The 12,140-nt window shown below is 39.4% G+C and overlaps 1 protein-coding gene across 1 annotated transcript in view; it reads right to left on the bottom strand.

The window, feature by feature from the left end:
• Nucleotides 1-12,140, bottom strand: part of DPYD (dihydropyrimidine dehydrogenase) — a 930,468-nt gene that overhangs the window by 590,554 nt on the left and 327,774 nt on the right. The window lies entirely within an intron of this gene.

Raw genomic sequence — 12,140 nt, 5'->3', positions numbered from 1 at the left:
CATAAGCAGTGAGAACTTACTATACATTTATCACTCTTCTAGGTACTTTGAGTCGGAGAAGGCAATGGCACCCCACTCCAGTACTCTTGCCTGGTAAATCCCATGGACGGAGGAGCCTGGTGGGCTGCTGTCTATGGGGTCACACAGATTCGGACACGACTGAGCAACTTCACTTTCACTTTTCACTTTCATTCATTGGAGAAGGAAATGGCAACCCACTCCAGTGTTCTTGCCTGGAGAATCCCAGGGATGGGGGAGCCTCGTGGGCTGCTGTCTATGGGGTCGCACAGAGTCGGACACGACTGAAACGACTTAGCAGCAGCAGCAGCAGGTACTTTGAGTAAGACAGAAATATGATAGGTACCTGGTGCATGCATGTGCATGTGTGTGCTCAGCATGTCTGATTCTTTGCAACCCTACAGACTGTAACCCTCCAGATTCCTCTGTCCACGGGATTTGCCAGCTAAGAATACTGGAGTGGGCTGCCATTTCTTACTCCAGGCAATTTTCACAACTCAGGGATATAACCCGTGTCTTCTGTGGCTCCTACATTAGCAGGTAGGTTCTTTACCACTGAGCCACCTGGGAAATCACATGTACATGGTACCCACATATTATTTTATAGTTAATGAGTTACGATAGGGATATAGTTAATTTGGATACTACTATACTGTATTGGAGAAGGAAATGGCAACCCACTCCAGTGTTCTTGCCTGGAGAATCCCAGGGACAGGGAAGCCTGGTGGGCTGCCGTCTATGGAGTCGCACAGAGTCGGACATGACTGAAGCGACTTAGCAATACTTGATGCTTTTGAAATGTGGTGTTGGAGAAGACTCTTGAGAGTCCCTTGGACTGCAAGGAGATCCAACCAGTCCATTCTGAAAGAGATCAGCCCTGGGATTTCTTTGGAAGGAATGATGCTAAAGCTGAAACTCCAGTACTTTGGCCACCTCATGCGAAGAGTGACTTATTGGAAAAGACTCTGATGCTGGGAGGGATTGGGGGCAGGTGGAGAAGGGGATGACAGAGGATGAGATGGCTGGATGGCATCACTGACTCAATGGACGTGAGTCTGAGTGAACTCCGGGAGTTGGTGATGGACAGGGAGGCCTGGCGTGCTGCGATTCATGGGGTTGCAAAGAGTCGGACACGACTGAGTGACTGAACTGAACTGAACTGATACATGTACACTGGGGTTTGCCAGGTGGTACTAGTGGTAAAGAACCCACCTGCCAGTGAAGGAGATGTAAGAAATAGGGGTTTGATCCTTGGGTCTGGAATGATCCCCTGGAGGATGGCATGTCAATCCGATCCAGCATTCTTGCCTGGAGAATCCCATGGACAGAGGAGCCTGGTGAGCTACTGTCCATAGAGTCGAAAAGAGTAGGACATGACTGAAGTGACTTAGCATACATACACTGGAACTGAACAATTAGGTAAATCAATGACAGATGATGGGAGTCAGCTTTCTCACATAGGAGGTGTAGGAAGACACGGGCAAATAAAGGGAAGATGCTAAAATGACTGAGTGGCACTGAATTAGAGAGGGAGACAGTAAAAGCGTTAGTCACTCAGTCATGTTCGACTCTTTGTGACTCCACAGTGGGTAGCCAACCAGGCTCCTCTGTCCATGGAATTCTCCAGGCAAGAATACTGGTGTGGGTAGCCGTTTCCTTCTCCAGGGGATCTTCCCAACTCGGGGATCGAACCCAGGTCTCCCGCGTTGCAGGCAGATTCTTTACCATCTGAGCCACCAGGGAAGTGCTTACAGATACAGATGATTATATATTTATAGGTATATGTATGTACACAGGTAAGAATACACATGTATCTTATTTTGTTCTGTCAGTTAAGAGGTCCTAGAAGCAACAGTACTGCAATAGCAATTTGCATGCTTAGCTCTGAGATCTTGGTTTTAGTAAAAAGGACCTTGGCAAAATGGCTGATTCCAGGACTAGGGTAAGAATCATGCAAGAAATGCCTATAGTCTCTTGCAGTGCTAGAAGTTAAATGATAAAAACACAAATACACACACTCATAACACACTCCCCAGATAATGGGGATATATCAAAGAAACACTGGAACCAACTTAAAGAACTTCTAATGGCCACAGATAGAAAAATTACAAAATAAATGTATTCTATATAATATACTTAATATTAGATTATATCCCAGAGCACAAAATAAGTATCCATGAGTCCACCCTTATATAAATAAATGATTATGTAAATAAATAAAACAGGCAGAATAGATAAATCTTCACACACAATAATTCTAAATAATTTATGCAGATATTCTATTATCAAAAAGGGAAGGGTACCTCAGCTTTTAAGTATGGCCTGCTTACACTGACTTCCTTCCAAAGAGTATGAAAAGAGAGAAAAAGAGTAACTTAATAGTGAGGAAACCTATCATACATTACTTTAGCCAAACAGACCAGAACAAGTTCGAAGGTCGAATATCAGAAAGTGAAAAGAATGACCAATCTAGAGTAGAGACAATGCAGTACAGAATAATCAGAAATAAAATTGTTACCATAGAGTGTTCAGTTGTTACCAAGACCCCAGAAAGTCAGCCCTGGGCAACAGAAGCATTTTAATGAGGGGGTTTTTGATAGGGACACAATATAATTAAAAGAACTATTAAGGAAGATAATTTTAGTTGAACGGACAAAATAAAAGAAGAAATTATGATACAGAGAGGCTGTCATTAAGACAAAATATTAACATGTATAAACATCTGGATTAGAGTAATAGCAGATAAACAGAAGGAAAAAAAGATATAGAATTATGATAGTTTAGTTGTAAATGATATCCAGGATAGTAATGATAATGATCTGAATTTTGTGCTGCAAAAGTCATGTGTTGAAGTCCCAAACTTCAATAGCCAAAATGCCACTGGATTTGGAGATAGGGTTTTCAAAAAGGTAGCTAAGCTAAAATGAAGTTAAGGTCATGAGATAGGTCTTAATCCATTATGCCTGGTATCCTTATTAGAAAAGGAAATTAAGACAATAAAAATACACAGAGAAAAGAGCCTGGGAAGACTGACACAGGGGGAGGATAGCCATCCACAAGCTATGGAGCTAGGTCTCAGAGGAAGCCAACCATACTGACATAGATCTCAGGCTTCTAGCTCCCAAAACTGTGGGAAAACACACTGTGCTGTTTAGGCCACCCAGTTAGTGGTACTCTGTTATGCTAACCTTGGAAAGTTAATGTAATGATAAAACAATAATTTACACAATAATTTTCAATTCTGAGGTTTTGCAAACTTGTTCAATAACCCTGACATCTCAAAAGTTACTGGGAAAATGGAGGAGGGACCTCATGCAGGCTGTGGCAGATGATAAATCCCTCAACAGATAAATCATTGCCCTCTTGAGGTCATTTAAGAAATCAATGATAAAAAAAAAAAAACCTATCCTCTTGACTGTGCACCTACTAGCCTGTGGGCAAAGTGAAATCTGAGACCACTTCCTTCTTTTTTTCACTCTCTGTGATCCTGAAATATAGCAAGAAATATATTAATATTGCTGAGTGAGTAAGTTTATATTTCCCACAGTGCCAAGCCCAGAGTCTCCTGCATTTGTCAGTGCTTCATTAATGTTTGTTGAAACAAATCAATAGGAAAAAATGTTTTAACCTCTAGCCAAAGTTGTAATTATTTTTAAATGTCAATGACACCAACATATCTTAAATGAGAAAACAATTATTAAAGTAATGGGAAAAATATCATGCAAATATCCAGCTACTTCAGGCACTTTAGTTTAAGATGATTTTAATCTCGATTTAATTTGGGAGTGAATACTTTCAATGCCTACCACTGGTTACTACTGGACAGAAAAAAAAAAAAAAATGGCCTCTAAGCCCCTCCAAAAACCCCTAACAGAAAATAGGTTTGTGTTCTCTCTCACATTTCCATTTCAGTCTATAGTTTCTAAATATGATGTCTATATTTCCAACATAAACAAGAGTCTTCTAAAACAATGTTAAATTGGTTATCAGTTGTTAATGTTTGCCTGGTTTGCAGAGGTGAGAGGGATCAAGTCTTATCATGCTTCCTTTCTGTATTAGCTTGACAATTGTCAAAATGAAAAGAGACAGGGGAGAGATTGGAGGAGAACTAAATATAGTTCTTGAGATACTTATTATGTGCCACGTATTTTCTGTGTGCTCAGTTGCTCAGCTGTGTCCAACTCTGCAACCTCATAGTCTGAAGCCTGCAAGGCTCTTCTGTCCATGGGATTTCCCAGGCAAGAATACAGGAGCAGGTGGCCATTTCCTACACCAAGGGATATTCCCAACCCAGGGATCAAATCTGCATCCGTTACACTGGTAGGTGGATTCTTTATGACTGTACCACCTGGGAACCTAGGTATTTTCGAGATGACATATATTCAGTTTCCACAGAATCTGTGCTATGTTTAGTCGCTTAGTCATGTCCAACTCTTTGTGACCCCATGAACTTCAGTCCGCCAGGCTGAATCCATGGGGATTCTCCAAGCAGGAATACTGGTGTGGGTTGCCATGCCCTCCTCCAGGGGATCTTCCCAACCCAGGGATCGAACCCAAGTCCCCTGCATTGCAGGCTGATTCTTTACTGTATGAACCACCAGGGAAGCCCATGAATACTGGAGTGGATAGCCTATCCCTTCTCCAGGAGATTTCCTGACCTAGAAATTGAACCAGGATCTCCTGCATCGCAGGCAGATTCTCTTCCAGCTGAGCTACCAGGGAAGCCACATTAGAAGCCATAGCATCTAATGAAATATTAATGTATTATTGTTTCTAGTTTATTTAAGGAAAAATTGGAGCTTAAATTGGCTGAAGTAACTTCCCAAGTTAAAACATTCACTAAGCGGCAGATCCAACCTAGATAGCATATTGAAAAGCAGAGACATTACTTTGCCAACAAAGGTCCGTCTAGTCAAGGCTATGGTTTTTCCAGTGGTCATGTATGGATGTGAGAGTTGGACGGTGAAGAAAGCTGAGCACAGAAGTATTGATGCTCTTGAACTGTGGTGTTGGAGAAGACTCTTGAGAGTCCCTTGGACTGCAAGGAGATCCAACCAGTCCATTCTGAAGGAGATCAGCCCTGGGATTTCTTTGGAAGGAATGATGCTAAAGCTGAAAGTCCAGTACTTTGGCCACCTCATGCGAAGAGTTGACTTATTGGAAAAGACTCTGATGCTGGGAGGGATTGGGGGCAGGAGGAGAAGGGGATGACAGAGGATGAGATGGCTGGATGGCATCACTGACTCAATGGACGTGAGTCTGAGTGAACTCCGGGAGTTGGTGATGGACAGGGAGGCCTGGCGTGCTGCAATTCATGGGGTCACAGAGTCAGACACGACTGAGCGACTGAACTGAACTGAATTGAATTGAAGCGGCAGATTCAGGATTTGGATCCAAAGCCTACATCCTTTAATTTACAACACACTGCCTTTCAGGATTAATGAAACTCTATATCTAAATATTAACAACAATAATTTATTAACTATAATCATTTCAATTGTCTCTTCCAGGTTAGTAAGCTGCTGTTACCCACCTAATCACTCCTTGTTGTATTATAAACTGACAGCATGAGAAGCCAGCTGGTAGCAACTCACATTGTTTCAGATATCCTTCCAGATCACCCTCCTGCTTTTCGATTTCTCAGGTTTCCTGGTAGCAATGTTGTTCAGGTGCTCAGACGTGTCCGACTCCTTGTGACCGCATGGACTGCAGCACCCTGATGTCCCTGTCCTTCACCATCTCCCAGAGCTTGCTCAAACTCACGACCTTTTTCTGGCCTGTGGTCACTGATGAGTTCAAACTACCGCACAATTGCAGTCATTTCACATGCTAGCAAAGTAATGCTCAAAATCCTCCAAGCTAAGCTTCACCAGGACATGAACTAAGGACTTCCCGATGTATAAGCTGGATTTAGAAAAGGCAGAGGAACTAGAGATCAAATTGTCAACATCTGATGGACCACAGAAAAAGCAAGAGAATTCCAGAAAAGCATCTACTTCTGATTCATTGACTACGCTAAAGCCTTTGACCATGTGGATCTCAACAAACTGTGGAAAATTCTTAGAGATGGGAATACCAGACCACCTTACCTGCCTCCTGAGAAACCTGTATGCAGGTCAAGAAGCAACAGTTAGAACTGGACATGGAACAATGGACTGGTTCCAAATTGGGAAAGCTGGAATCAAGTTTGCTGGGAGAAATGTCAATAACCTCAGTAGGCAGGTGACACCACCGTTATGGCAGAAAGCAAAGAGGAACTACGGTGTGTGTTAGTCACTAAGTCGTGTCCAACTCTTTTGTGACCCCATGGACTGTAGCTGTCCAGGCCCCTCTGTCCATGGAATTTCCCAGACAAGAATACTGGAATGGGTTGTCATTCCCTTCTCCAGGGGAGTCTTCCCAACCCAATGATCGAACTTGGGACTCCTGCATTAAAGGCGGATTCTTTATCATCTGAGTTCAGGAATCTACTTCCATAGCCTGCTAAAGGTCACTGCCAATGTATACTCATTACTCTTCTATGAATCTTGATGCATATTCCATCCCTAGCTATCACCCAGTATGCACAGTGATTCTTCTATTGTGTAAGCCAAAGAGTAAAAAAACAAAACAAAACAAAACCAAAACTCAGACATTAATGGTTAAATTGTCATTTGAAAATCAGCTAGTAATAAGAAAAAATGCATTTGGCATCCTATGTTTTGCCTGCTGCTCTAGGTCCTGTAATCAAGCACATAGCAATATTCTCAAACAATTGTATCAAATAACAGTTAATTATAGGAAATCTAGTACCACTTAGGAAGCTTGCCAATAATAACAATAATGATAATAAATAATACCTTTTTACAATTTTTAGGAGATGAGAACAGTGATGATTTGGGAGGTGGTAGCCAAACACTACTTAGACTTTTAAAATGACTTATATATGCAAAAATATGGTTAGAAGAAGAAAAATTCCGACTCTCATTTCATTGTATGCAAAGAGAACTAGTAAATACGAATGTGTGACTGTGCTATTTTATGGCCCATATATTACATGCAAAAGAGCATAGTGGTTATGTAGTTAGGCTTTAAAACTAGACACCTGTGTTCAAATCCTAGTCTCTACATACTAAGGAAATAACCTGGGATGGATTTTCAACTAGAAATTGCAATCATGAGGAGATAAGCATAATTCATTTGAATTAACACATATAACAGAAGTAGAAGAGTGCCTAGCAATTAGTAAACTCTCATATATACTAGATATTATTACTGCTTTTTTTAAGTTAATAGCTATCTTTTTTTGTAAAAAAAAAAATGCAAATCACTGACTTATTTGTTTTTCCATTTTCCTACCACTCCATAACTTTTCTAGTAGTAAAAGCTATCAGTCCATCTCTAAGTCACATGCTAGATCTAACATCTTTTTACCACTTAGGTTGCTACCAGTTGGTTCAGGTTTTCCCAGAAACAAAGCCTGAGACAAGAAATCAATTGCAAGTACTTTACTTGGGAGATGATTATATCCTTGGGGGTTGAGGGCAGGAGTTGGGAAAGGGAAGAACAAAAACAAGAGGTGTTTTCCAAAAAGTTAACCCGTGAGTAATGAGCTCAGACCTGCTAGCGATTCTGAGAGCCAATGTTGGATACTTGCCTCAGAGCTATGCTATCCCAGGGTCTGGTACCTGGAGCATTCAGGGAGCACCCGTCACAGTTTGAAGGCTGCTTGTAGAGGCATTATTTCTTTCAGTGCATCCTGTGCCTCTCCACTGTCGTCTCATCCTAGCTCTTTATTTTAGATTGATACAGCTATATTTTATCAAATGCAATAAGATCAGCATGACTGACATCCTCACATAATTCAATTACACAAATGACTCTCCTCAGAGATGCCATTTCTGATAATTCTATTTTAAAATAGCACCCCACTCCCCTTAAAAGTCAAAAATTTATTTCAAACATTAGCAATCTTTTGTCCAAGATCAATATATACAGCAGATTCTATGAATGGATTTTAAAAACTAGGATCTAGATGACATTATGATTTATATAAATCTTAAATCTTATTCTAAGTTTTAAATCTTAATATGTCACCAAGAAAATGGGGATAATGAAATCTATTCCTAGGGTGTGAGAATTGAATGAAATAATATATATATGCTATAAAGCACTATATAAATGTACTACAAAACATTATTCTTATAATTAACATTTCTTAATGCTTTATACTAAATTTTGTGTACAGTTCATTTTATTTCATTTCCATTTGCCTTCCTTAACCACTTACTTCTGTCTGTTTTGTTTTGTTTGTTTCTTAAATCCCTTAGAATACTCTGTGTGCCCCAACATCTCTTCCTGTGTCTAATCTGATGCTGCTCTATTTCTCCATGACTTCTCAGTCACTCTATTTCTAGCTCCCTTCACATCCTCCTCCTGGGGGGCTCGTTCCTTCCTCTGAGCATTCTGCCAGTATTGTCTCTCCTGCCGCTTGAAGCTAACAAGACCCTGAACTGCTGCTTCTCTAGGACCTTAGAGCTTAGTGTTTTGTCAGCTTCAAGCTGTTTTGGAGAAAGTGTTGGCTTATTTCTCAGCTGTAGCATTGACTTAGCAAGTCTTTCTTCTAAACCCGTAAATAATTCATTTCAGGTCAAGTTTTTGCTACTAGAAACTTTTCCCAGTAAATAACAAGTTTCTTTATCTCTAGTAAGACAGTATGGTTTGGTGGTAAAAGTAGTAGGCAACTTATTAATGAAAGATAAGTTCTGTAATAGGAAGGGATAAGCCTTCCACTTTGGTACAGCACTACTTGCTACGATTTTTTTTGATGGGGAGCAAAGCAAAGAATCACAGTGGTAACACAGCTTCCTGCTCCTTAGAAAGCCTGTTCAATAGGCAGTATCATCAAAAGCTTCAAGAGTTAAGCCAAACCTCTATGGGACTATAATACTCCTGTTGTCTCAATATGTTTCATTCTAGGTTCCATAATAAATAATGCAAAAATGAAAGTGGTCGAAACAACAACAAAAAGGTAAGTACATAACAGGCTTCTGAGAGCAGCTCACCAATTCTCATTTTGCTGATATCACACCTAGTGTGGCTTACAGGTATCCCAGGGATTGGCTTAGAGGGATCCCAGAAAGACTTCCCATTCCTTCAAACTGTCATTGTCTCAGCTACCCCAATGATGGGACTGGGGTCAAGAGTACTGGGCATTCAGCTAGTCACTCCATACTCAAAGGACCACAAGTCAAAAAAAGGCACAAGCTTCTTCTGATCAGCAAAACCGAAAGCCCAGCCAGCCACTCTCAAGCCAGCTGAGAGCACAGTTATTTTCTCTTGTCAATCTAACAAACCCTGTTTGTTGCCGGCATTTCAACAAGCAAGATTTATTAAGGGTGAAATGTCAATCTTGGGCCTTGCTCCACCTTGTCCCAGGTCAGTAGGCAATGAAAGTGGTCACTCTACCAAGTGGCATTTTGCAATCATAAGCACTTATGTGAAACCAATCTGAGAAATGATTTATGTTGACAAAGAGTAAGAGATCAAATGCATAACACAATAAAGAGATGGACAAAAAAATGGGCTTCTAAGAAATGCATTATTCAGAACTAAGTTGAAGGAATTTCATTTATAAAAGTAGATATGAATTAATAACTTTTCTATGTTTTATCCAGAAAAAGGACACATATGCAAACTAGTAAAGCATAAAAATAAATGAAAGTGGAATATTACTGAACATAATTTGCAATTTTGGATAAATGTTTGTTCTTTAAAGTTAAGGGAGTAGGAAAAAATTTGTGGAGATCTTTATAATACAGTACAGGAATAAAAGAGTCAGAGAAACCATAACCATTAAAAGATACAAAATAAGAATATTAGATAATTTTATGGATAATACAGCCATAGTTTTTAAAAATGACTTTCAAAGACCCCTTTGAAATTGAGATTTGAATTATACATAAATACAGCCATGGGATTGGACGTCTAAAATTCCATATCACCACTCAATTGTAACCTACAACTAATGCCAAGGGTACACAAGCACAAGACCATGTAACTTCCTCCACAGTAAAAATAAATAATATAACAGGGAGTGAAGTGAAAAGAGCTGGCAATGCATTTCCCCCCCAGCATATCAAGCAGGTTTTCATAAGGAAGCTGTGGTCATCAATCACTACCTCATTACCAGCCCGTCATCTGGGCTTAGGCTAAATGTATTCTGGCTGGCTGCCATACTAAATGTTCAATGAAACATCCTTAAGGCTCTCTACAAGTTCAGCTGAAGTCGCACATGCTATACATCAAAGAGGAACATTAGCGTTATCATAGCTTAATAAATAGTGCCATCCTGGCAATGTAATCTTGTGTTCTAGAGCTATCTACCATCTCCAGTATTATACTGCTTAAGTAAACAATCTTGCTATCTCCTGTGAGGTTTATTTAATAATGAATGCATATAGAGATAATGAGTCAAATGACTACAGATACATAGATATATTGCCAAACTCACTCAAAAGCTGGACATAAATAAGATTAACAAAATATTTTAATACACATATATGTAAAAAAAAACTCTCTTGGAATATAAGTCATATGTGCCCATTGCTTTTCATCATGTTTGACTCTCACCAGAAAAATTTTAAGCCAAATAATGGCCCCAGTCTTGCTGGTGACTTCCACAATTTCAACTCATGCAGATTGGGTGGTATGTGCTTTATTGAAATGGTTGCTCGTTATCATTAGTCTTATAATCATACTCCCAGAATTTTTAATATAAATACAGCTATCATTACTTTCACTTGTGTGAACTATATTACTAGGTTTGAGGATGCGTTATTTTCTTTGGGGGGGGGTGAAATATTCAAAATGGTTTCACAGAAGTCAATATTTTTGCAGTTTTTGGTTATTCTTAGTTTGGTCTTTAAAGCCTAAGGATATAGGCAACATGCACATTACTAAGAAAAAATGCTCCTGGCTTCTTTCCAAGGTTCAAAATGTAAGTAATTCTAACACAAAACTGTAAGGCATGCTTTTTAACACTAACAAATATGCTGAAGCCACACTAAATTCTTTGGTTCTATTGCTAATTATATGCTTTTGATTAAGAGTTTCAAAAAAAAAAATTATTAAGAGGTCTGAAAGCTACATCTAAAAGGTGAGGTCAAACATATTAATAAGAATTTTGAATCAGGATGCCAACAAGTAAATTTTCAAAAAGAAAACAGTGTCAAATATAAGATGAAAATCATCTTAGACCAGAAAATGAATAGAAATATAAAACAGCAAGAAAAATTAAGGCCTTAGTAAAGGGTACTGAAAATGAGATGAAGATCTGGATCCAGCTTTCTCCTGAAAGTCTAGGCCTTAGGTTGGGCTAACCTGCCAGGAAAAAGTGGCCAAAACCATTGCCAACCTGCTGACCAGAAGTATGCCATTTTAAAATGTGGACCTAGAGGGGATAGTTGGGCATAGATACAGCCTCTTCACATTGATCAAACCAAGATGCCAACCACTTCAGACATTAGATCACTGGGCAAGAAGTCCCCAAACACCTTACTAAGATGTTAAGAAGGAAAATATTTTGTTTTATCCTCTTAGATTCAGCATCTGGATCTTATGAATTCAGTCAATAAAAGATTAACAGAGAAAGGTGTATGATTTTTTACTAATATTTACATGCATTAATAGTTACATTAATATTAACATTCACAGAAAAGAAGCAAGACTCAAAGAGGCAATTAGACTTGGAGGCTTATATACTCTTTTAACAATGGAAAAGAGGTTTGAACTACAAAGGAAGACAAATTATGGGGAAACAATTGAGAAATATATGGGGGAAATAAAGCTAAGGGTTATTTTAGTAAAGTCTGTTTATGCAAACTCATGGTAAGTGTTGCATCCAATCTTTGGTTTGGAGTTCCTCTTCTCTCCTTTCCTGGTGAGCGTGGTGGGGTGGGGTATGACTAGAGTGCACTTCATGAAGAGAAATTTATGTCCTGCCTTTAGGGAGATAAGGGAAGAGGAGAGTACTCTTCCTGTATCTGTGATTCTTAATTGCTTTCAACTGAAAATAATCCTTATGTTTAAGTGGCATATTTGGCGGTGGCATATTCTGATTCTCTTAAAAGATCTGATTCAAG

The sequence above is a fragment of the Bos mutus genome, chromosome 3 (genome assembly GCF_027580195.1).
Source record: "Bos mutus isolate GX-2022 chromosome 3, NWIPB_WYAK_1.1, whole genome shotgun sequence".
Lineage (NCBI taxonomy): Eukaryota > Metazoa > Chordata > Mammalia > Artiodactyla > Bovidae > Bos > Bos mutus.
Note: the sequence above shows the minus strand (reverse complement) of the source record. Positions and strands in the feature narration are given on the sequence as shown.